We start from the raw sequence: 25,882 nt of genomic DNA on the forward strand, positions 1-25,882 counted from the left end.
CTTAATAATATGGATTTCAGATTCCTCCATGTCTTTTCATGGTTTGATAGCTCATTTCTTTTTAGCATTGAGTAATATTTCATTGTCTGGATGTGCCACAATTTGTTCATCCATTCTACCAAAGAAGAACATCTGAGCTGCTTCCACAAGAGAGAGATTTAATTGATGTTCATTAGAATGTTTCTGTTCTGAAACTGACTTTGGGCTGTCTATACCTCTGTAGGAAGAACTCCTTGTTCCCGCCTTAACTATTTTGTACTAAAATGGAAGACAGTGTTGGGGGAGCTCTCATCAGTTGATACATGCAAGGGTTCTGGGTTCAGCCAGTGTCATCTCAGGAACGGGAATTTCCTTAGGGCACTGTGCAAGTGTGAAGATCCACTTAAGATGGGAGTTAACAAGATTGAACTTTCTTTTGGACTCGGAAAGATCTGGGTTCAAATCCTGACTGCTATCTTCTAGTTATCTGAATGTTAGTGAGGGTTGGGGAGACTTAATTTCCCTGAACGTCACTTTCCCTCAACTGGAAAACTGAACCTAATAATACCTACTGTGGATGTTTTATGTCGGGTTTATTCACTGTTGATACTACCATTCACTGAAAGCAAGGAGGGGGCTTCAGCCAGAAAGGCAATTATTTGTGAGTGGAAGGAAAGAGAACTGGTATTTATTAGATGTCCACTGAGTCCAGGCCTTTGGCAGATCTGCAGTCTCACTGAATCTGTTCACGGTGCACTGTACAGTCCAAAGCAAGTTTCTTTGGCCTTGGAGTCGATGCAGTCCTAGCCTTGCAACTTACAGGCTATTGCCTGGAGAGAGAGAAGGCTGTACCTTTGGGAAAGCTAGGGGAGTCTTCTCCTTTACAAACCAGAATTCCCTTTTGGAGGTGGAAAGGAGAGGTGGCTTCCCTAGATCCCAAAGTTCTAGACTCAAAACTAGACCTTGAGAATGCTTCCTATAGAAATAACCTGAAAATATTATTAATACGGTAATTCTGTGTTGAGAGTTAAGATTTATTTTGCTTAGATGGAAACCTAGGCGTTCCTTCTGTGGGGAAAAAAGAGAAAAGAACGTAGAATATGAATTTATGTGTCAAAACTGTTTTAAAATTTTTATTTATTTACTTATTTATTTTTAGCTGTGTTGGGTCTTCGTTGCGGTGCGCGGGCTTCCTCATTGCGGTGGCTTCTCTTGTTGCGGAGCACGGGCTCTAGCATGCGGGTTTCAGTAGTTGTAGCTCGAGGGCTCTAGAGCTCAGGCTCAGTAGTTGTGGCGCACAGGCTTAGCTGCTGTGCGGCATGTGGGACCTTCCCGGACCAGGGCTCGAACCTGTGTCTCCTGCACTGGCAGGTGGATTCTTAAAACCACTGTGCCACCAGGGAAGTCCCTGTGTCAAAGTTTTTTCATAAGAAGGTAACTACAGAGTAAAATTTTAGATCTTATTTCTTGTTTGAAGACTTTAGAAGAAAGAAAATACGTGGCTTATGACATGAGTCCTTGTAATGGTTAAAATTAAATTTCTTTCTTGACTTCAGAACCAGCTCTTAAATCTGATAGGCAACTACGCAAATACAGCTGTTCTGTAAATAAATTTTATGAACTTCAGCTTGCAACATAGTGAGACTGCCAGCTTAATGATCATAAAAGCTTCACAGACCCTAGTTGGTATCACAGGCTCAGTTTCTAAAATGTTTTATGATATAGTGTTAACTTATCTAATGGCACTGTATAAAATATTGCTCAGAAAGTAATGGTGATGCTGATGGGAGAGGTGACAAGATTGTATGTAACATTTGGTTAATAATAAAAGTGATTTTGAAAATAAACTTTGAATGTAAATTGATACAGCCACTATGGAGAACAGTATGGAGGTTCCTTAAAAAACTAAAAATAGAGCTACCATACAACCCAGCAATCCCACTACTGGGCATGTACCCTGAGAAAACCATTGTTCAAGAAGAGTCATGTACCACAATGTTCACTGCAGCTCTATTGACAGTAGCCAGGACATGGAAGCAACTTAAGTGTCCATCGACAGATGAATGGATAAAGAAGATGTGGTACATATATACAATGGAATATTACTCAGCCATAAAAAGAAACGAAATTGAGTTATCTGTAGGTGGATAATCATCTGAGGTGGATGGACCTAGAGTCTGTCATACAGAGTGAAGTAAGTCAGAAAGAGGAAAACGAATACCATATGCTAATGCATATATATGGAATCTAAAAGAAAAAGGTTCTGAAGAACCTAGGGGCAGGACAGGAATAAAGATGCAGACATGGGGAATGGACTTGACATGGGAAGGGGGAGGGGTAAGCTGGGACGAAGTAAGAGAGTGGCATGGACATATATACACTACCACATGTAAAATAGATAGCTAGTGGAAAGCAGCCACATAGCACAGGGAGATCAGCTCGATGCTTTGTGACCATCTAGAGGGGTGGGATAGGGAGGGTGGGAGGGAGAGGCAAGAGGGAGGGGGTATGAGGATATATGTATACGTAGAGCTGATTCACTTTGTTATACAGCAGAAACTAACACACCATTGTAAAGCATTTATCCTCCAATAAAGATGTTAGGAAGAAAGAAACTTTGGGGCAATTTGAACTGGAGAAATGAGCCTACTTGTTATTGGTTCATGTTTTGACTGTCAACATTTGTTAAATAGCTTTAGGAAGGATTTGAACAAATAAGCCATCACGTATCCCCTTGGGAAAGTTGTCACTGACTTTGACTATTGTGTTAGCTGAAGGCAGGAAAGGATGTTAACTGGAAAGCTGAATGCTTCCGAGAGGACCTGGGGTTTTGGCAGTGGGGATTGAGGTTGGCTTCATCACAGCACGGTTGGCTGAATGTAAGTCTAGCTCCATGTCTAGACGTTAGGGTTGCTTCTTGAGTTTTTATAATATAATGTACACTCTGCCTGATAGAGAAAAAGGGTGGGTTTTTTCCTCCTTGTATATTTGTACAAGGCCCTGGAGGAGTCATACTGTTCGCACCAAGAACCTCAGTTTACCCCGTATAACATATGAAGAACAAGAGACTTAAAGAAGTGGCATATTCCTGGTGCCATCCAACTGTGGCAGGGCTGGAGTCATTTGCTGTCTCCGGTTCCAACTACTGTTTAACCTACATACTTATAGTCTCAGGGGAGACAGGGACATGCCTTGGATGAAATGTCATGGCCATGTTCACTGATGCAACTGATTGTTGAGCAGATGTTTGCTTATTTTGACAAGTGGGGGGACAAGTCCAGAGAGGAGGGTTGCCCCCCAATACAGGAAGCAGTTTCTAGTGGATCAAAGATCAGTTTAGGATGCTGTCGAGGTTAGTATTATCTTTGCTGGAATCTACCTTTCTGTTACTCCTGTCAACTGCAGCTGCCAGAAGCAACAAGAAGTCCCAGGGTTCATGTGGGACACAACAGGAATCAGGGCAATTCTGTTTAGATAAAATGGATTTCTTTTATTCTAACTTATAACAAGGCCCTTACAAAGTTGGACCACGATGATTTTATATTAAGAACCAAATCAATCCGACCAGACCAATCAAGCAAAGAAAACAAAAAATTGATCTCTTTCCGCTTCACTTTATTGGCTTATCTGAGCACATTCTTAATTGATTTCATGTTCCCTGGGTTTAGTATTGCTCTGACTGATTATTAGAAGTTTTTTTTTTAAGTTTTTATATGGCTACATCTGAGAATGCTCATTTAAGAATGCCCCAAAAGTGGAAAAAGAAAAATGAGATTCCTACCGTTAAAGCTGTTCCCTTCACATCTAAGTGTGTGAGGTCTGCAGCACTGTGTACCGCTGAGAAAAAGCAGCAGCCAGGAATTCTTCCAGGAAGCAAGATGGAAGCCAGGTCATATGGAAAACGGCACGTGCTTCTTAGGAAGGAAGGATTAGTCCTGTCGAGTTTTTCACATGAGGTTTACAGGTGTGAGTAGACAGAAAATGAAGACTGTTGAATCCCTATTCATCGTACAGCTTGAGCCGTTTGTCTCTCTCTTGAATTCATACCTTCAAGGAACTCTTGATCCTTGCAGTGCTGGCAACTTTTAATTTAGGGAGAGAATGTCAACTATGACATTTTCTACCCAGATTTCCTGTAAGTTCAGTGGCAGTGTCCTTAGACATTTCCATGGATATGTTATTCTTACTTGCTGGTATGTTTGACTTGAAATATAGGAGGGAGAGAATAATTTTGATTTGTATTTTGTTCCAGTTTTTTAAATTCTTCAGAATTCTTGGTCCTCTCTGGTGATAAGGCTCAGGGAAAGAGACAGAGGAAGAGAGTACAAACTTTAATGTCTCAAACTCTAGGGTTAGTCATCAGGGGCAGCCTTCTTTGACTGTTTCCCATTTCCCTCCTGCCCTCATCACGCTGCAGCATTCACACCATCCCTCAGGTCCCAGTGCCTTTTTCCATCAATACTTAAACATAGGATTTTGGCTTTTGCTGGCTTCTAGAAATTCTGGTAAGAATTGTTTACAGATTGCTTCTGAGAGCTCAAGCTAATGATCTGTTAAGGATTGTCCTGTTTTGGTTGGTTTTGATGACTTTGCAGTAAAGTGATGGTGACTAATATTTAATGAGAATCGAACCATGTGTCAGGCACCATGCTAAGATCTTCTATGTGAGTTCAGTTCACCTTTACAGTAATTCTAAGAATGGAGCAGTAGAAATTCCCCTTTGCAGTTGTGAAACCAGCTCTAAAGGCTGAATGACTTGCTCAAGGTCTCACAGCTGGTAGAGGGCAGAGCAAGGATTCAAGCATCCATAGCGCTATAATACCTTTTATCTCAGGGGCAGTCCCCGGACTAGCAACAAGACTGTCATCTCAGCCTGGAACTACTGAACCAAAAATCTACACTTTAAGGCAATCCAAAGGTGACTTGAATGCACGTTAATACTTGAGAAGCGCTGCTGCACTCAGAAGGCTGATAAAGTGGAGACTGCAGTAGACAGGAGGGTCGGGACACTTGCTTCCTGGTGGCGCTGTTGAGGTGTGATGTTGGGCATTTGCTTTTCGAACTGTGTCTGAAGCAGGAGGTAGGAGCAAATAAAGAGAAGCATTGGGGTAACGGTAACCTAAAGAGTAAATTTTGGGGTGTGGAAGCACCATCATCACTGTCATTATCACTAGTAAACATCCATTAAAACCTTCTTTAAATGGCAGCTCTCAGTTGATGGAATGATTTAGAATGACTCTGTCTGTTATGAGACATTTATCGGGAGAAAATGGGAGCCTAAATCAGAATTTCTTGGACTGAGTTTGAGTACCTGGAGACAGTGCTAAAAAAGCAAGGAAATCATTTTTAATTACATGTTTATTATAGTTACCACAGTGGTTTGGGTTTACATTTATAACGTAATGGGGTTGTATTCTGATGTAGGTACAATTTATGATGAATTGGGCCCTTTGTGTAATCAGTGTGTACCGTGCATGCTGCCCCTATTATAGACTTTGAAGAAGAACCTTAGTGCTTTCCATGACTATGAAGACTTATGATTATTCTATCTTTGCTTTTATGACATTGTAGATCGTATTTGTGACAGCTGTAATACCGAATCCTTGGTCAGAAATAAGCATCCAATTACTGTATAGTCTCAGTGGGAAAACATGATTGCTTTATGTGGTACCACTTCATAAAGTGATCTTAAGGATTTTAACTTGGTGAAAAGGAAGTACTGTCTGCACAGCGCTTTCATTTTAACATTCATTTATTTGATATTTATTGAGTGCCTACTCTGTGCTAATCACTTTCATCTCTAATTTTGAAAATCTGACAGTATTCACCAGTCCTGAAGCTGACTTGATATGTTTCTGGAGTTTCACATGAAGAGAATAGACTTGGTGGTCTAGGTTTTGATCCTGAAATACAAGAGCATGATAACTAAGTTTGTAGAGTTCTTTATGCTTCCAAAATGCTTCATATACACCATGCTGTTTAACCCTCATGTTGGGTCAGGGTTTAACATGCTCATTTGATCGAAGGATTGATGAGTCAGATGGTCTTACTGTCTTTTGTATCCTGACAAAGTCTTTTGTTGTGAGCAGAGATGAGCAGTTGTCATTTTATCGCCTGACTGTTCGTGGCTGTTATTGTTTGTATCAACCAGTTGGCCGCTAGTCATGTTCTTTTTTGTGGTAACTTTGTCTTCTGTTTTCATCTTGATAGTCATTTATATCATATTTATCTTTGTATACATTTCAGTTTTACTTTCCTAATAGCCTGTGCAAATCTCATGTGTGTTGTATTTCTTTATGTTCCTTATATTACCTGGTGCATCATAGGCCCTCGATAACTTTAGTTGAATTTTAAGTGGGAATAAGGAGAACTAATATCCTGCCATGGAAAATGATTTGCATCCTGCCCTCACTTGTTTCATTTCCTAGGCAGTGTTTTTTTCTCTAGGTCAGTCAAGCCTGGGACTACTGTTTCCCTTTTCCAGGTTCTCACTTTAAGCCATGTCTTTGCCCAGCAGACCATGATACAACAAAGAGGATTTGGAGCCCAATAGACTCAGTTTTGCCAAATGTTCATTGCTCTGATAAATCATCTATTGGCTAAGCTAACTTCGGGGAATTATCTGTGGAGTTTAATTCTATTTGCTGGCCTCATCTGGTTGCCATGGATACTTGCCGTGGCAGAAGGTTGTCCTACAGGCACGGGTACATGATGTTGCCTGTGGCAACAAATAGCTAGCTGGGTGGCAGAGGAACAGGAATGGGATGTGAGTACTAGGTATTCACAGGGAGGGCAGGGACTTTGCTTGCACCCAGCAGGGGCTGGGGAGCCTTCTGGTCGGATAGTCAGCCCTGGGCCTGTGGAGGGACCCAGCGTGTGGTGTCAGGAGATGGTGTTGCTGCAGGCAGTAATCAGCACTGAAAAGGGTTGTTTAGGGCAGCGGGTGTGTTTTGGCTGGTGATCAGCCACCTTGCAATGGGGATTCCAGCGGCAGGTAATCTGCAGAGATCCAGATGGGCTGGCAGTTGAGATTAGATCTGATATTAAGTAGGAGAGATGAGGGCCAGGAGGCAAGCTCTTAAATGAGCTTGGACACTTAGCTGTGGAGGGAGCGGGGAAGGCAGAGCCTCGGGATGGTGCAGAGAGAAGGTGGGGCTGCCTAACAAAACGGAACCTGGAGTTGGGAGCTGAGAGGTGCTCTGAAGACAGAGTGCTGACCTGGAGTAGGAAAATGCTGAGTCTCATCCCTGTTCTTCCACATATTAACGCTGCTGTCTGCAGAAATTATTTTGCTTCTCTAGGCCTCAGTTGCCTCATCTGTAAAATGCAGAGGATGGTTTGAGGTGCATTTTCCAACCTATGACCTGCATGGTGTTGTCCTTTGGGAAAAGCGTTCTGTGTTAAAATAGTTTGGGAAATGCTGCATGGTCTACCTTCAACATTGACAAGATTTACAGTATTTGTTATTATCTTCAAGTAGCCAGTGGTGACCTGTGATGACTTTTATTTAACCTAGTGGTTCTCAGACTGATTGACCATAGCGTGTCTTTTCCCCCGGACAGCTGTTGACTTGGTGAGGGAATCTCGAGCTTGGAAGCGCACAGTCTGAGGAAGACTGGGTTCACTGATCTCCCAGATGCCTGCCAGTGGAGGATACCCTGAGTATATCCACTGCTCATTTATGAGGCTGCAGATACACAAATGGCTTGTCCAGTTGTGGAGCCACAAGGGGTCCTTTCCTTTCTACTTTAACTTGGTATCCCTTCCGTCTTGAAAGTTGTAGTGGAGACTCGCTGCTGTTTGGAATTTCCTGTCCCCCAGCCCCGGAGCACTGGTCCCTGATTCCCAATCATGATTTAGAGGAAGGGGTGTGGAGGGTGCCTGTGATTGTTCCTCCTTCCTTTCCCAGAGCCCTGGTGTTGGGGAGTCAAGTCAGCCTCCCCGAAGCCGCTTCTCTTCCTCTCAGCCCCTTTTGCTGCATCTGTTACATCTTCTGGAAAATGAACCCCCGACACAGGGCATTATTTCAGTCACTGGGAACGTGTTTTCCTCTTTCCCAACAAGTGATTTACAAATAAACTTTTGGAATTCTGCCCACTCACCCCACCTCCCATGGGGTTGGCTGAGGTAGTTTCTTCAATGCAATCTGTTTAAATATTTTCTAATCAAGAATAGGAAAAAAATACTAATTGTTTTCTCAGGCTGCACTTTGCATAAATAACTTTTTTCCCAGTGGCCTTTTGAGAATGGGGAAATTTCATAAAACAACTCGGTGGAAGTAAAAGTGACTATTTTTTTAGTGATTGAATCAAGCTATGGAAATGACTTTGAGACTGAAAATATTTACCCCCATAGCAAGTATTTATGCAGCTTATACCACGTGTCTATCATTGTGCCTGACATAGTGGGATATCAACCAAGCTCCTGCCCTCAAGGAACTGACACAACTGGGGAAGTAAAACCGCCATACGGATACATGAGAATGGAATCCAGTGTTACTCTACATAGCATTTCATTGAGTTAAGGCAGTGTATGGTATGAATTCAGAGACAGGAGTGACCATGACAGACTAACTTAGTCAAGGGAGTTGGAAGGACTGCCGAGATGGAAGGACTTGAGGGCCCGCTACTGTAAGATAGGTGGGATTTATAGATTTTACAAAGAAAAGGGCCAATGTTTAAATGGGCAAAAGCATAAGTAAATCAGACCTCCTCAAAGAAAAGACTTTTGAAACCCTGTTGAGTGCTAGGCTGTGTGTTTTGTAGCAGGGGGTGATCATGGGAACTTCCTCTCTGAGGTGGCAAGTGGATGTGTAGGACCGGAGACAATGAATGTGTAAACGGAGCCACCTCAGACAGAAAAAAATAACAAATCCCAGCTTCCCTGTTTAGTTGAAAGTTGGAACTTTCCCAGCTTGGTGGCGGTGCACAGACCACCTAGAAGGAGTCGGCTCAGTGCTGGACTTGGTGTTGGCAGACCTGGAACCAGATAGAGTGGTGACAGGGGAGCACAATGCTAATAATAAATAATAGCAATACATTCCTGAGACATTTGTTAAAAGAACTTAGATAGATATTTGGATCAGTTGATAGCCAAGGAGACGATAAATTTCAAATAAAATGTTGCCTGTTTCCTTTTGGAATCATTCCAAGAACTGCCCCAGTGCCAAATATGGGTTGGATGGCATTTAACTGTTAACCTTTGCCAGGACGCTTATATGATCATATGGGCATTTATATTGTTCTCCTATAACCTGTTCTTGGATATTAGGGACAAAACCAACCTGATCCCATCTAGGACTTTTTTTTTTTTTTTTGTATATTTAGAGCCACAGAATTTTATTTCTGCTTTTGACTGGGCTCGAGGACCCACACAAAGGACCTTTTTCTCCTGCTGAGTGCCCAGATAGATCACTCCAGTGATCTACCTGAGTTTTATTTTTGGCATTGTTACTATTGACAGAAATTGATAGGCTGTTGATGAAGCTAACCGACCAGTTCTCTTGAAGCCTTGAACTGGTTTGCAATTGTAGACCCAATCTTAGTACCTGACTTGGAAAAAGTCACTAACCTTTGCTAGATCCCTATCACCCTCTCTGTTGAATAGTTACGATACTATTGTGAGAATAAAACAAAGTGTCCAGAAAGCACGTAGTACAGGAATGTTCTATTAATATATTCTATTAGGATATTTGTCTTCAGTACAGACACGTGGTTGACTGTCCATAAATATTTGTTGAATGAGTGTGTGGTTAAAGATTTCCACTTCTGTTTCAGGCAGTTATTCACAAAATAGCAAAATGTCACTTTTCTATGATAAACATACGTCAGTGGCATTCAATAAATTGAAAGTATTAATGGTAGTTGTCAAAAGGTTTTTAAAATGTCTTTTGTGTGTGTCTTACCCGTGGCTGGAAGAAGATTCCTAAGCCAGAGTTATAATTTTTTTTTCTATTTTGTGTTCCAACGGACTTTCTATTCAGAGGGCATATTTTAGCTTCATACATTGGAGAATTAACTCAGGCTATCTCACATTCTAAGAGATGCACGTAGTAATTGGAAGATGGTAAAGTGGAAGATTTTTCTTTTCCTGTTATTAAAAGCCTGTGTATCCCGTAGCTAAGCCAATTCAGCAAAGACTGGGAGGCACCAATTATTTAAGGTTTTCCTTTCAAGCTGCAAACTTTAATTAAAATGTATAGTTGCTATGGTTTCCGAGGCCTCCATTTGAGCAATTTATCTGTAAAGATATTTTCACAACATAAATTCCACATTAATTGGGAGTTTACCTTCTGTGTTGAGGGGCACACCTACTCCAGCATGTAGCAGTCCAGAGAGTCTGGGCTGCCATTGCTGGATATAGCATTTCCCCCAGATCTTCTTTCCAAATGGAACGTTGTGCCATTTTTCATAAATATTAATGTACGAACTAAGGCTGTCTGTCTTGACTTGCCAACCTAAGTGAGAAATTAAATACTTAGCCAGGCAACTGAGTTCATCTGTCCCCAGACTCTTTCTCTTCCCTCATTAAGAGGAAATTTTACTTGAAATATTGGAGTTGTCTTCATAATTGGAAATGAATTTTTCAGAAGGGACTTGAAAAGGGTGTTTGTTTCAAAGCCCCTGCAGAGCAGTTTGACTGATACTCTTGGATAGCCTTTGGAGTTTAAACTTTCTTAAATGATTTTTTAAACGCCAGGTCATTCATGGATCTGCTTGTCTGTGGTGTCATCTCCAGGTCCCACTTTCTCTCTCCACATCACCTCCATCCTCAAGTCCTGGGGTCTTTTACATTGTGGAGGTGGGGGAATTGTCTATGACCACTTTACTCTTTCTTTGACTAACCAGAACACAACAAAGCTTCTGAAATCCAGTTCATCTTATTTATTCTTGTGATGAAAGCAGATGATTGCTTATGCATGTCATCTACTGAGCTGACTTCCTCTGGCATTTTTTATAGTCAGTCCAGAGTGCTAGAGCCAGCATAATCTGCCTTATCTGTACCAATCAGTACATCACTTCCTAGAGACATTTATGGAATTTTAGAGCTGGAAGGGATCACATGAACCTAATCACCAAGCTGGTGTGAGGTAGATACAGACTTGATGCCTAACACTCTTCTTTCTAACTGTGCTCTATTTTTTAAAAAATATTTTTCTCATCTCTACCACAGGGCCTTTGCATGCACGTCCCCTTTTTCTAGAATGCTCATCCTCTAACCATGGCTGGCCCTCATTCATTATTAATTAAACACCTATTCTTCAGAGAGGCCTTCCCTAACCATCCAATCATTCCTTCATCACCCTTAACACATTTGAAATGATTTTATTTATTTTCTTGCTTCTTATCTATCGTTTGTTCTCCATTATAGCTCAGTGTCTGAAACATTCAAATATTTGCTGAATAAATAAATATGCTGTTTTGGCCTAAATTCAGTGTTTATTAGCGGCCAGAGGGTCACTAGTCACTTTACAAAGAGTAGTCAAAGTGTGTACACACTGAGTCAGTGCTGTTCCGAAACACAGGCATTCCCTTTCCTTTGAATCGTCTTACCCATTTGTATTCGGCTGGTTTTTACTCCCATTTCACAGATCCTCTTTGCTGGCGTTCAGTGCTTGATGCAGTAGTCAGGCTTCACTCAGTGGAAGCTGTGACTTACCAGTGTTAGTGTGTATGGCTGAGAGCAGAGCAGCCCATAAAGCGAGGCTGAAGAGCCTGTGAGCTGCGTATGCATAGGACCAGGGGAGACAGCACAAATGTGGAGCGCAGCCCTGTCTGCCATCGCAGTGCTGGAGGCAGGGGCCAGAGCAGCCACTCTGCTCCGCTGCAGAGGGCCAGAGACATGGGCCGGCGGCGGTGGTCTCACAACGACGCTTAGCACTAGAAGGGAGGCAGGTGTTAGTAATAGCTGGGGCTTACTGTGTGCCAGCCACTGTCCAGTGCCTACACAGAGTAACTCACTCAGTACCTGCCGCTGAGTGGAAGGTTCTTATTCATCCACTTTGCAAATGAGGAAACGGAGACACAGGAGTTTAATAAATCGCTCGAGGCCACAGAGGAGGTAGTTGAGTCAGCATTCAAACTCAGGCAGTCTGGCTCCAGGCTCTTAACTACTAGTCTAAGCCGGATCCCAGATGAGTGTCTTCGGTTCTAACAGTAGCATAAAGAGAATATTGCACAGATAGAGTGGGCTCAGATAAAGGTCGGAACTGACTGGAAGATTTCCAGCTAAATTTAGCGGAAGCCAGTGAACAGGAAAGAGGCCTGGTCCTGGAAATCAGGCACAGGGCAATCCCAGTCATCTCCTTGCCTGAGCTTTGTTCCTAAGAAATGTCCTTGAAAGGTCTACTGCTTGCCTTCCTTCCTGGCCTCTGCTTTCCTTCAAGGTGCCGTGCTCCAGTCCCCAGCCTGACATTGGATTTGTGGCTTAAGTGTGGGTGCAGGTCCTGGGTTGAGAGTCTTGACTGTCAGAGCAGATTAAAAGCATTCAAAGTGTGCAGCTTCTCAAGAGTCCTACGGGTTGGGCAGAGTCAGGCAGAGTCTTCTAACCCGTAGACCACAATCCTTTGTCCAGGAAAGAATATCCTAAGACTTTGGATCCAACATGCTCCATTTTACTGTAAAAAACATTGCATAAAAATATATAAACCAGTAACCTAAATAAAGAGCTTTTTAAACAAGTTAAAAACCTTTTATTTAAGGGTAACTTTTAAGAGCCAGACAAGTTTTTAAAAGACCACATGAACTCTTGACAAAGGTTGTTTTTGAAGTAAACAAAGATTGCATATTTTCAGGTGCTGATAAAAGTGGAATAAAATATGTGGAAAAGACAACATGATAAACAATAAGCATGCAGAAGACTCAAGTACCAGAGACAAGGACCCTGTGGAATGTCCTGGAGAGTGGTTAGGGAGGTCACTGGACCCCACACACAAAGTGACTGGACAGTGAGTGTAGAGCCCAGGTGCTGAGAACTGAATGGAAGACAGACCTTAGCTTCTGAAAGTGTAAAAAGCTGAGGCCGAATCCTTCCACTGTCAAGGATTCTGGTTAGAGCTCCAGGGAGATGCCCTGTTGAAGTTAACTTTCAAACTACTGTACCATCTGCTTGCTGTTTAGATCTGAGTGAGCAGATGGTGGTAGAAGGTATCCTGATTCTGTGGGTATGAGAAGGTTCCATTTGGTATTTCCTTCCTGGGCTAGAAGCTTGTCTGCTCTGATGTGGAAGACTTGACTAAACTTCTAAAAATTTTTTCCTCCTTGCGTATGTATCAAATACCTAGTGATGGTGGTGATTACAAAGCAAGTATTTTTTTCTAGGCCGCTAAAAAAAATAAAGCCGATTGGAATTTATTTACACAGAATAGAGCACTGTCTTCAGAATTATGTGCACTTCTTCTGAGTAATTCATTTTTCTCCATGTATATTAGGAGCTAGATTCTTAGCTTGATAGCAGGGATAGGATAAGAGAAGTTGTTGTCTCTTGATAGACTGAATTCTCTCTCAGTTACCCCTGCACAGACAGCAACAGGAAAATAAATTTCGAGTGAGTTGCTATTCAGACTAAGAAGGTTAATCTCTTTATAAGTCAGTTCATTAAAATGGGCTGAAAGATATATACATTTGTAGATGTTAAGAGGCGTCCATCATTTTCCATGGATTTGAATTTACATGGGCCGTGGGCCTGTTGTCTTATTCTACCTTAATGTTCCCGGGTGCTTCTGTTAAGTGATATACAATACATCAGATTCTCTTTTATTATCACCAGGAAGAAGGTTAAACAGCATTGGTAGCCGTGACATTAAATTAAGCAGAGTGAACCTTTCATTGGGTTCCCCAACTGTTCAGAAGAGAATCCAGGAAAGCCGCTGCTTTGAAAACAACTCAGGTTAGACATTAGCCAGAAGAATCTGCTCTTTGCCTTTGTCCAGTAGTTTCTTCTAAGCCTGTAGGTTTCTGAATTGTAAGAAGGTTGTGAAATTGTCCAACGATTGCATTGTGAATGGCATCTATATTTATGAAGACCACTAATGACTTTGCAGGTCCAGGTACTTAGCTGGGGATGGTTTGCTGGTTGTCGACCGTGAAACTTGCTGCCTTCACTTCGGCTGACTCTTGTTTACTTGAAGGAACAACCGTATGAATTGAAGGGGTGACGTATTTGTTTTGTATCTTAGGGAAAACAGTTTTCTTTCAACAGATGCGTTCATCGAGTGATGGTGTAGCGTTCTAGTGTAACGATGAGGAAGAGACTTTAAATCAATCAGACTCTATCGGTGCTGGTCACCCTCCTTGGCCATTGTTTAATTTGGCCTTGCCTCTGCCTCTTCGCAGAGTCTGTGTTCTCCAGCAGTGAGGAGTGGGCTTTGAGGTCCAGAATTGCACTCTACTAGCTTTGTTGCTTTGAGGAGTTACTCAACACCTCTAAGCCTCCATCTTTCATCTCTAAGATGGGAATAATAATACCTGCTTCTTAGTTTGGCAGTGAGGATCAAATGCATTAGTGCACGTGAAAAAATGCCTATGCCTTTTTAGCGAAGTGCTTGATACACGCTAAATCAAATTAAAGTTATTAGCCATTATGTGCGTCATCTGACATACTTGCTTGACCACATTGATTGGTCTGTTGTTGCCTCGTAACTGTTTAGTGAAGACAAAATGATCGAATCCTTGGGAATGGAGAAGAGCCCAAAGGAGCTTTGAGGTCAGCAGGAGTTCTCCTGGTCAGAACTTGCCCTCCCTCCTGCACTACAGTCAAGTGTCTCTAAAATCAAACGGCATGAAAACCAATGTGAACACATCCAGGGTGCCCTGTGTTGGCTGTATTTAATAGGACTTTTGAGGTTTATTTCCCATCACAATTTTTCCAGTGGTGGAAAAAAACTCGATATCTTAAGTTTAGAATACCATTGTCAAATAAAATACTTAGATTAAGTAGTGCTTTTATAGTTTTCTGGCTCCTTCTTTTTGCAGACATTCAGTAATTTGTTCTCAACAATGTCATCAAGAAATATTCTGTTGTAGTGAGATAAGTCATTTTTTTTCTCAGCCTTGTAACTTTCTTTAGTGGAAGGAGTTTTTAAGTACACAGTTGAGGAAAGAAATCTGTAAGGGTAGGTGTTCTTAAAGAATAGAATTTTTAAATGTTTATAAGCTTCACTTAAACATGTTTAACTGCCCTAATCAGAACTGGTATACAGCTGTCACATGAGTATGCTTTATTCCCCTTCTCAGAACATAACAACATCACCTTAAATATTCTCTGCTTCTCCGAGGCTGTGTGCGTGGTAGATAGTCTATAAATGTTTAATGGATAAATGAAAGAACAGCAACATAACTTACATATACTGTTAGAAACCTTTATCTTAGCTGCCTTTAGCGGTTAAGCCACTAATATGCATTATGGTAAAACACATGATAATCGTAACCCAGCAATTGTGGGTCTTAAAGATCATCCATTTCTATGTGCGTATTTGTGTGAAAACTGAAACCCACAGAGCTAGCACTTAGCCACTGTGCTTTACTTTACTCCTTCCAAAATTACTGTGGGAGGGCAAGGGGCCCCAAGAGGAGGAGAAAGAGAGGCATGCTGAAAGGGAGGCAGCAGGAGGAAAGCGAAGTGGGAGGATTGGATTTGGGAATGAAACACAGAGTAAAGGAGAGAGAGAGAGAGAGAGAGATCTAATTAAAAGGTACCTGAGCAGAAGATACACAAGCTCTGTGGTCGTGTCTACAAAGGCAGCCGGGTGCTTACTTAGCTTTCTGAGGCTCGGGGCTGGGGAGGCGGGGGTTGTGGCTGTGCACCTGCCCCGTGGCTCTTCCCCTCCACCAGGCTTCTCTATTCAGACCCTTCTCCAAACCGCAGGCTTTTAACAGCAGCTCTCTACTGGGGACTTGCACATTTAAACTACCTCATATCCCTTCTCGGAGCTGCAGTCATATATTTAACTGCCTCCTCTGGGTCTTGCCTTAGATGTCCAGTAGAAATATTAAGCCTAACATGAACAAAACAGAATTCTTTTTTTGTGTGTGTGTGGTACATGGGCCTCTCACTGGCGTGGCCTCTCCCGTTGCGGAGCACAGACTCCAGACGCGCAGGCTCAGCGGCCATGGCTCACGGGCCTAGCCGCTCCGCGGCATGTGGGATCTTCCCAGACCAGGGCACGAACCCATGTCCCCTGCATCGGCAGGCGGACTCCCAACCACCGCCACCAGGGAAGCCCCAAAACAGAATTCTTGATTTCAAACCCCACTTCTAATCCATCTCCAAGCCATCGCCCCATCCCCTGGTTGCCCTTGCCGGAAAGGTAGCCATTACCTTCGATTCCTTTTCTTCGTAAGACCTCACATTTGCTCCATAGTTATGCTTTGTCCTTAGTCTCTTTCTCCAGGAGGCTTGTTGAATGTGACCACTTCTCTGTGCACCACGGCTATGGCTCCTTCACAACCCACAGTCACCTCTCAGAGGTCCCTCAATCATCCCCCAAACTTCACTCTCATCCTATTTTTTCTCTGTCTTTCACAGAGCAGCCAAGACGATCCTTTTAAAGTATACATCAGATGGTGCCAGTGGAATGTACCAATCCCCCTTTTCCCCAATCGCTTCCCATTCCAAACAATACAAAATCCCAGCTCCTTACACGGGTTCGCTGACACCGTGGGTCTTGTCTCTGCTGCTCCAACTTCATCTCCCCTCACTTTCCTCACTTCTTTCTGGCCACTTCTGTCTTCTTTCTTTTCTTTGAGTGCCTGTGGCTCATTCCCATCTTGGGGACTTTGCAAATTCTATTCTTGCTCTTTGGAGAGTTCGTTCCCAGAATCTTTGCATTCAAGTGTCAAGTTGAATGCCTCAGATCTTCTCAGATGATCTCGATCTAAGCTAAAGTGGTGGAGGGTGTACGGGGGAGCAGTGTGCTTATTTATGTGTGTGTCTGCGTGTCTGTCTGTCTTGTCTGTCTTCCGTATTAGAGTGTTCCATGAGCAGAGGAGCCCTTTTTGTTTGTTTTCAGTGGACTGTCTATAGCACATGAAAGAGTGTCTGACACATAGTAAGTGCTCAATGAATGTATGTGAACTGACTGATTACAAAGGGCTTGTCAATACATGCTAAAATAGCTAACAACAAAAAAAGTTCCACAGTATGTGGTCTTTCCAATTTTGTTTATCTAAACTAACTATACTTATCCATTATCTAATTGCATTCATCCATTATGTGTTCATATCACTTTGTGTATGGATAGATAATGCTAAAACATTGTGAAAACTTTGCTTTTCTGGTGTAAGGCAACTATTCCTTAATTGTTACACTATGAGTTTGTTTGACCAGCTACTGTTTCGTAGCCACTGCAGAGAGTATATATAGGCTGAATTGAACAACATTTTTATGAATTCCCAATTGATAGAATCCAGATTAATGATGCTTTGCTGTACAATATGGTAAAAAATATTTTTATTTTGCTGCAATGTATGACAGTAAAAAAACAACTGTGCATATCTAAAATATCTAAATGTACATAAAATGTCAAAGTAATTATCCTAAGAGAAAATAAAATTTTTATAGACTTACTTTTGAAAGTAAGTCTTTTGAAAATTTGTTTTCTTATAGATTTGCTTCCTTGTTCGTTCATTGACAATGCTGACAAGATGCACTTACAAGGGGGCCGCATACACTGAAGGAAATTGTTACATTTCATCAATTTTTATCCTCTGGCATTGGGAAGAGGCAGCATTTTCTCTGGGAAATGACAACAGCGGCAGCAGCAACATAACAATGGAAAGTAAGACACATTTTAACCCTGAATAGCTGTTAAAATGGTACTCATGCTAAACAGCTCTTCAGAGTTTCAAATATTTTCCACAGAGTCTCCAGTCCTTTAGGCCAGTTCAGTGCTACTTACCTCGTGTCTCCTTCATGGAGTTGATGCTTTCAAAGGGAAAAGTCAAAGTGAAAGCAATTTTAGGGCACACAAACTTCCTGTAAGCCAGACTTCAGTTTCGATGGCTTGCTATTGTGTGATTTTTTGGTGGAAATCTGACTGCATTTTGAGTCAACTGCTTGAAGCTGTTCGGGGAGCAACAAACTTGGGTTAGCTGCCAGAGCAGTTGGGAACCGAATGATGAGGACATTTGTTCATCAGAAATTCACAGGACACCTTCTAGCACATAGCACTAATGCGAACCATAGGACAGCTCGGAAAGTAACTATAAGGCAAGGCCTTGCCACGTGGAGCCTCTAGCTTCTAGAGAGAAATGGAAGCTGAAACAACCAGGTGCCAATTCCCAGGAAGAGGTACAGGTGGATGATAGCAAATAGGCAACAAAATGCCGTTCTCTCCCATTTTAAAAACACTCTCATTTGGAAAGAGGAGAAACTTGAAAAATTTTTGGTGATTATTTTCTGGAACAAAGTTAGGACATAGACCCTGATTTTCTTTTCTGTTTTCTAAATTGGTTTATGTGCAAATCATTGGATTTCAATATCCATTTAACTATTATATTTACTCTTTTATAGAAAATAATAAGTGAAAACAATCTGGACCGTTTCCAAAAACATACCACTTGCATGGCACTAGAGGGATAACACTCGTGATTTTTTTCTGACAAAGCATTCTTGGCAAAGGACACAGTATTTCCACCTTTCATTCTAATAAACAGGACAGCACATTGCTCTGTTTCCTTTTCCTTTGAAATGACAGGTTTTTCTCTTCACGAAGAAACATACCTGTCTTGAATGGACCACTGCTCTCCGGCCTCCTCAGGCTGCTCTCTCACAGCTCAGAGACCCTCACTCAGGGCCCAGCTGGCACCTGCCCTGTGCCCCACAGCTATGCTTGCTCCTGTGCCCTCCCCCTCGGTACACCACTCCCTCGCAGGGAGTGTCTGGAAGGAGAATGTCCAGGTGAAGTTTAAATTCCTTCCAGTGGTATTTCTAACCAAAAGGGGGAACCTTATCAACTTAAGCAGATGTCCAGATGAAGGCATTTATATTGTATTCCAAGATGTTACTGGCAGAAATGGTTCATGTTTTGCACATTTCCCATAACTGTTTTTATGTCTGTCTCTTTCTCTTTATCCCTCCTTGTACTCTTCCTTCTCTTTCCTCCTCGCCTTCCCCCCCCACCATGTGCCATCCCCCCCATAAGACATTTTTTTTGAGCCTGGTGAAAACACATTTCAGATTTTATTTATTCGTTTATTTTTTCTTTTTATTTGGTTACGTCGGGTCTTAGTTGTGGCACACAGGATCTTCATTGCAGCATGTGGGATCTTTCATTGCGGTGTGCAGGCTTAGTTGCCGTGCGGCATGTGGGATCTTAGTTCCCCGACCAGGGATCGAACCCACGTCCCCTGCATTGGAAGGTGGATTCTTAACCACTGGACCACCAGGGAAGTCCCCAGATTTTTTTATTGAAATTAGCCACCAGTGATTAGATCTGACATAATTTGAGAACCTCCCCAACGTTTCCATCCAAAGTTTAATGTTCTCTAGAATGTTCTTCATGTTCAGTGGCACAACAGAATTGATATTAGGCTCCATTCAGATACAAACACAGTCTTACCTGGAGTGATTGACAATTGTAGACCTGTACTGTGAAATAATTTCTTTTCAGGGCACTATCTGTGTAATGGGTTGATTGACTCATTCAATAACTTTTTAATGTGCAGACACTATTCTAGGCGCTTGGAGTACATCACTCAACACAACAGATCAAGATCCCTGCCTTGTGGAGTTGACATTCTGATGGAGAGAGGCAGGGCTTATACAATAAACATAACATATGAACAAGCTAATTTATATGACAGAAAGTGATCAAGTATTTTGAAGAAAAATAAAGAAGTACAACAGGCCAAAGAAGATCAGGAGAATGTGGGGCGGAGGTGGGAGTAGTTTACAGGATTAAACGAAGAGGACTTGGTAAGTCTCACTGAGGAGCTGAGATCTGAACAAAGACTTGTAAGAGTGAGGAAATTGGCCAAGCAGCTCCCTGGGGAAGAGCAGTCCAGAGAGTGTGGACGACTAAAGCTAGTGTATGCCTGGGGTGTCCCGGAGCAGAAAGGAGGCCTTGTGGCTGGAGCAGAGGTGTGACGTCATGAAGTCAGAAAGGCACCAGGTCCCCAGATCACATGGGGCCCTGCTGGCCTTTTTAAGGACCTTGACTTTTATATGGAGCAAAATGGTGAGCTCCTGCATGGTTCTGGAGAACGACGTGATCAGACTTAGCATTTTAGAAGGAAAACCCTGGCTGCCATGGGTGTGAAATAGACTTTGAATGATAGTAGACCTGGGAGAGGAGGCAAAGATAGAAGTGAGGACACCTGTTAGGAGACTAGTGGGAGGTTGGATTTTTAGGATATCTTGGCAGCAGGGTCAACAGAATTTCCCAATGGATGGGAAGTGGGGCGTGTGAGAGGGTGGAACCAAACGTAATGCTAAGGTTTTTGTCACAAAGAAAACCTAATAGTCAAAGGGTTCAAGTCTAGGTTTAAGTGTAAACAGCCAAAGGGAGCACAAGGTTTTTAAAAATTTAAGTAGTGGAGGAAGGGGACAAGACGGATCCCGGTTTCAAGCTGCTGTCCCTTCCCCTTTCACAGCTGGATTCCAGCAGAGGAGTCTTCCCAGCCAGGGCCTGTGCACCCCCCTTTCCTGATGCCTAGAACTCTCTTCTCCAAGCTCTTTGCATAGTTGGCTCATTCGCAGGCTGTAGTCCCCAGAGAGCTCTTCTAGGCCACACTCCCTACTGTAGCTGTACTTCCGCTCAACTCTGCTAGTTCTCTGTTTCGTTGCCTTTACTGCGCATGTTGCCTCCACAAAGGGGAGAGTATTTGCTCTCCACTGTCGGTCTTCCTCTCTGGAACGTGCAGTCTGTGAATGCACAGAGCGTATCACTTTTGCTTGGTGCTGTATCTCCGTTATCTAGAACAGTGTCTGCCACACAGCAGATAATCGGTATTGGGTGAAGACCAAGTCTTGATATTACAGGAAGTCAATAAATATGTATTAAATCCCTACAGGAAACAACAACAGTCACTGGGTAGGGTTTAAGGGAATATTTGCAAGTAGCATATTTGGGCAAAAAATGAAAACATGAAAATAAATAACATACAGACAACTAGATAAAGGAACACCACAAGGCACTCTAATATATGATTTCTTGGCAAATGATAAGAAGGAAAATGAAAGGGATTTATGGAGGGAGCAGAATTGAAAACTGTAGAATTATTGATCTTCAGAGGTAAAGGGACTAGCCCAGCAGCACACACAGGTAGAAGTCTTTGCAGCATCTCATCGAGCGTTCTCCAAGCATTTCCAAGAACACGAATCACGTTATCATTCTAATCTTTGGATATTCTAATTATTAGAAGGCTGTTTTTCGTAACATGCATAGAGAAATAAGGAGTATGGACTGGGCTGGGAATGATGATTTGGCAGGGGAAGGTGTGGGCAGAGACCCAGAGCTAAGTTGGGGCCAGTGAATAACAGTGAACAGGTCTCTACATGGGAGGACCGGGTAGAAAATAACTATCTCCTATTTCTTTCAGATTGCCACAGAGAGAAGGGTCTGACAGGAGTAGAATTAGCTTCATAGGTGATGGACCAGAGCAAGACCTGACATCATTTTTTTACCTACTTAGGACAATTAAAGCTCCCATTAAAAATTTAAAAATTATTCCTCTGCCAATAAAGCAGCCTGAGTTAAATATCCAGGCAAATCCGAAACTGCTGATGCCAACAAGATTTTTTTTTTAATAAGTAAAGCATCAAATTATAGTGAGAAATGTAATCACTTATACTTCTGGAGCTCATATGAATTCTAAGTAGGAGGCTGAACTTTGTTTGCCTGAGGAAGAAAGAGAAACACTTTTAGAACAGTAATAATTTTTTAAATATATAGTTCTGAAGTCATTTCCTTCAGAATGTGTAAAAGCCTGTGGATGGTGGGATTAATTTGGAACTAATTCAAGCAGTGTCTTTAGAGGTTGGGGTTTATTAAAGAGATTTGCCTCCAGATTTGAAATCATGTGACTGTTGGACTCTGTCTGGCCGAGGGAGACTATCTCTGTCTCTCAAGCTTCTGTTGATCCATTAGTCAAGTTTCTCCTTCAGAAGAACTGCAGCCAATATTGATCTTTTTGTACTCCGGTTTCACATGATTTAGCTCTGAATATCATATTACCTATTGCTTTATTTTTTTCCCTCCTTAGCGCCCCTCAACTGGTTATATACTTCTTGAAGATAGGATCCTTCTTTAATATATTGTATATCTACATAGAGCGGTGGTCCCCAACCTTTTTGGCACCAGGGACCCGTTGCATGGGAGACAATTTTTCCACGGACGGGAGCTGGGTGGGGGGGTGGTTTCGGGATGATTCAAGCACATTACACTTATTGTGCACTTTATTTCTATTATTATTACATTGTAATATATAATGAAATAATGATACAACTCGCCATAATGCAGAATCAGTGGGAGCCCTGAGCTTGTTTTCACTTGCCACTCACTGATAGGGTGTTTTGTTTTGTTTTGTTTTTTCATAAATTTATTGATTGATTTATTTTTTGGCCGCATTGGGTCTTTGTTGCTGCATGCGGGCTTTCTCTAGTTGTGGCGAGCGGGGACTATTCTTCCTTGTGGTACGCGGGCTTCTCGTTGCAGTGGCTTCTCTTGTTGCGGAGCACAGGCTCTAGGCACGCAGGCTTCAGTAGTTGTGGCACACAGGCTCAGTAGTTGTGGCTCATGGGCTCTAGAGCGCAGGCTCAGTAGTTGTGGTGCATGGGCTTAGTTGCTCCGCAGCACATGGGATCTTCCCGGACCAGGGCTCGAACCCATGTCCCCTGCATTGGCAGGTGGATTCTTAACCACTGCGCCACCAGGGAAGTCCCACTGATAGGGTTTTGATATGAGTCTGCAAGCGATTTATTATGGTCTCTGTGCAGTCAAACCTCTCTGCTAATGATAATCTGTATTTGCAGCCCCTCCCCAGCGCTAGCATCACCGCCTCAGCTCCACCTCAGACCATCAGGCATTAGATTCTCATAGGGAGAGCACAACCTAGATCCCTCGCATGCGCAGTTCACAGTAGGGTTCGCGCTCCTATGAGAATCTAATGCCGCCGCCGCTGATCTGACAGGAGGCGGAGCTCAGGTGGTAATGCGAGCGATGGGAGGTGGCTGTAAGGGCTAAGTACAGATGACGCTCGCTCGCTCGCTCACCCACTGCTCACCTCCTGCTGTGAGGCCTGGTTCCTGGTTCCTAGGTACCCCTGATGTAGAGTATAGCCTCGTATTTGGCTCTTTTCTGCAGGAGCCTTGATTTTCTTTTGGAACCTGATTCTCAGAGTTCTGAAAGCCAAAATGACATTCTGAAATGTTTTAACAGCTGTCAGCCACTGGTATAAATGTAATGATCAGTTCAAATGATAGTACATTCTAATGCAGTTGTGTGTGTGCGTGCACGTGCATGTATGTATCACTTTATAATAAAAGCACCAATTTTTGTCATGTACTTCTCTTGGGAGCACAGTGGTTCTCCACACTTCCTGGGTGTAATGGAAGTGTGTATCTTATAGTTGACACCACTCTGCAAGGTCCTTGTGTAAGGAAGGAAAAGGAAGCAGCAGCTTGGGGAAGGGATTGTAGGAGACATGGTCAAATATATTCCAGCACACAAGGGGCTCCTTTTCTTTCTTACACAGAAGATTTTATCTTTTTTTTTCTAATGATCAAGTAGGACTGGGATGTGGATTGCGGTGTACTTTTTAAAGTGGAATTTCTTATACTTTATTATGTTTTATTAAAACGTTTACATATTTTCTGTCCCATTATTGGTTATATACTAGTAGTTGGGCTTGGCTAGCCTATGATGCAATAACAAATAAATCTTGAAATCACGAGGGTTTAACAAAACAAATGTTTGTTTTTCTCTCATGTCACAATTGAAAGATTGGATGCTTTCCTCAATGGCTCTTCATATAGAGACTTGGGGACCCAGTGATGATCTTCCAGTATATTCCAGAAAAAAGTCTGCCTGCTCCACTCCCATATAAAAGGAGTATATAAAAAGTTTTTTGATGAATTAAACAACTAACAGCGTGAATTCTCTTTTATTCATGCAGATTAACTATACTTCCTGTCCCCCAAACCCCACCCACCCACATACACACACGAGTGTTTTCATTCATCGTATCTCTTCATTGTTAAATAATAATTGCAAAAGAGAGTGAGCTTGGAACAACAGGGCTTCTGGAACACAGCACGTGGGTGTGTAATCCTAAAATGAAATTTGCATTCTGAGAAACTTAAGACTTGCAATAACTGGCCTTTGCTTCATTCCAACCCTCGTAGTGCCCAACACGCGTCAGTGATGCAATCTATATTTGTGGAGCAAATGAACTCAAAACTTTCCTTAGCTTTGCCTTTACCTTAGAGCTAATTTGTTTTTTTACGTTACCTGTCTAAAAATCTTCCCTATCATTTCCTGTCCCTGCCGATATCTGCAGTGAATGCTTTGAAACAGATTTGGACTTCATCTGTTGTAGCTTGACATTAAAAATTGGAGTTAAGGAACGTTTTCCAAATTCAAGAATTTACCCTTTTTGGGAACTGACATGATGTGACTTTCCTAATGTAAGTAGAAACTTAATGAAAGCATCAAATATGTAAACTGCATCAAATATGTAAACTGCAAAGATTTAAAGAAGAGAAATAGATTAAAGTGACTGAAATAGTTACTGAATTAAAATCCATTCAGTGGCATTTTTCAAATGTCACCTGAATCACTCTGTATAGAGTCATTTCGGCTGCTTTCAGTATCACAGCCTTAAGGATGATGCAGTATACGGACAATAAAGATACGGTGTAAATTGTGAACAAAGGAAAAAAGAATTTTATTTGCTTATGGTTTAAATAGACTATTTCTGAGCAACTTTTCACTCGAATGACCCTTATCAAGTGGTTGTTTTTTTAGAGTAGAGAGGGGAACTTGCAAAACTGTGTAAATCAGGCAATCTACATTCCCATTTTGATGATCAGCAAATCACTTATTCATTTGCTAGAGTAAAGCGGATTCATGAAATCAATAAGCTGGTTATTCATTTATGCGATACTTTTTTTTTCCCCCTTTTGAAGAGTCCATAGAGCAAACACTTAACATTTCACTGAGCTAAAAAAATGAGAGCATATTTCTGGCAAACGTCTTCAGCTTCCTTTACCTTGTGTTTCTGTCTTGTTGAGAAATGCTCAAGGCGAGTTGTCACCATTTGTGTGGGATCTAGTGGATGGTTATATTAATGTTGGTGATGGGGACTTCCTGCAAACATTTGTGAAAACAGGCATGCTGTAAACCGGTTAGGGATGAGTTTAATTTTTACATTTGTGAATTAAGGACTGAAGTTTCTTGTGTATTTTAAGAAAATAAAATGTTACCTTGTTGCTTTGGAGGTCACAAAATGGAATTGGGTTCATATAACCAATTTCCATATAAAAATTAAGAGTTTCCGTGATGAATTTCAGATCCAGGTATTAACTTGCATACATATCCATCCTAACTGCAGATTATTAGGGGCTCCAAATGTTTCCTTCTGAAATGCACTACCTTCTTGGCTTGCCTCTTGCTGTTCTGTGTTTTGGAGCACATGATCTGCTGCTTTAAAATTAACTGTGGAAATGTGCTCTGGAGGGATTCTTTGGTCATGTACCTTTCACCATACCTGCAATACGTTTGCTCTTGGGTAATGAATGCGTTGCAACTATGTTGCGGTATGATGCTGTGCAGTCGATTATTTTGGATTTAATGAAGAAGAGTCACTGTCGGATGGTTCCTCAAAGTGAAAACTCCACTTTGCTCCACGTGTGAGCTTTTTCATAACGTAAAGCTCTAAGATCGAGAGTTTTGCGATGGAACAGA

General features: G+C 42.1%; 1 protein-coding gene across 7 annotated transcripts in view; it reads left to right on the forward strand.

The window, feature by feature from the left end:
• The window catches only part of CCDC85A (coiled-coil domain containing 85A), a 202,300-nt gene that overhangs the window by 127,094 nt on the left and 49,324 nt on the right, over nt 1-25,882 (forward strand). The window lies entirely within an intron of this gene.

The sequence above is a fragment of the Phocoena sinus genome, chromosome 13 (genome assembly GCF_008692025.1).
Source record: "Phocoena sinus isolate mPhoSin1 chromosome 13, mPhoSin1.pri, whole genome shotgun sequence".
NCBI lineage: Eukaryota > Metazoa > Chordata > Mammalia > Artiodactyla > Phocoenidae > Phocoena > Phocoena sinus.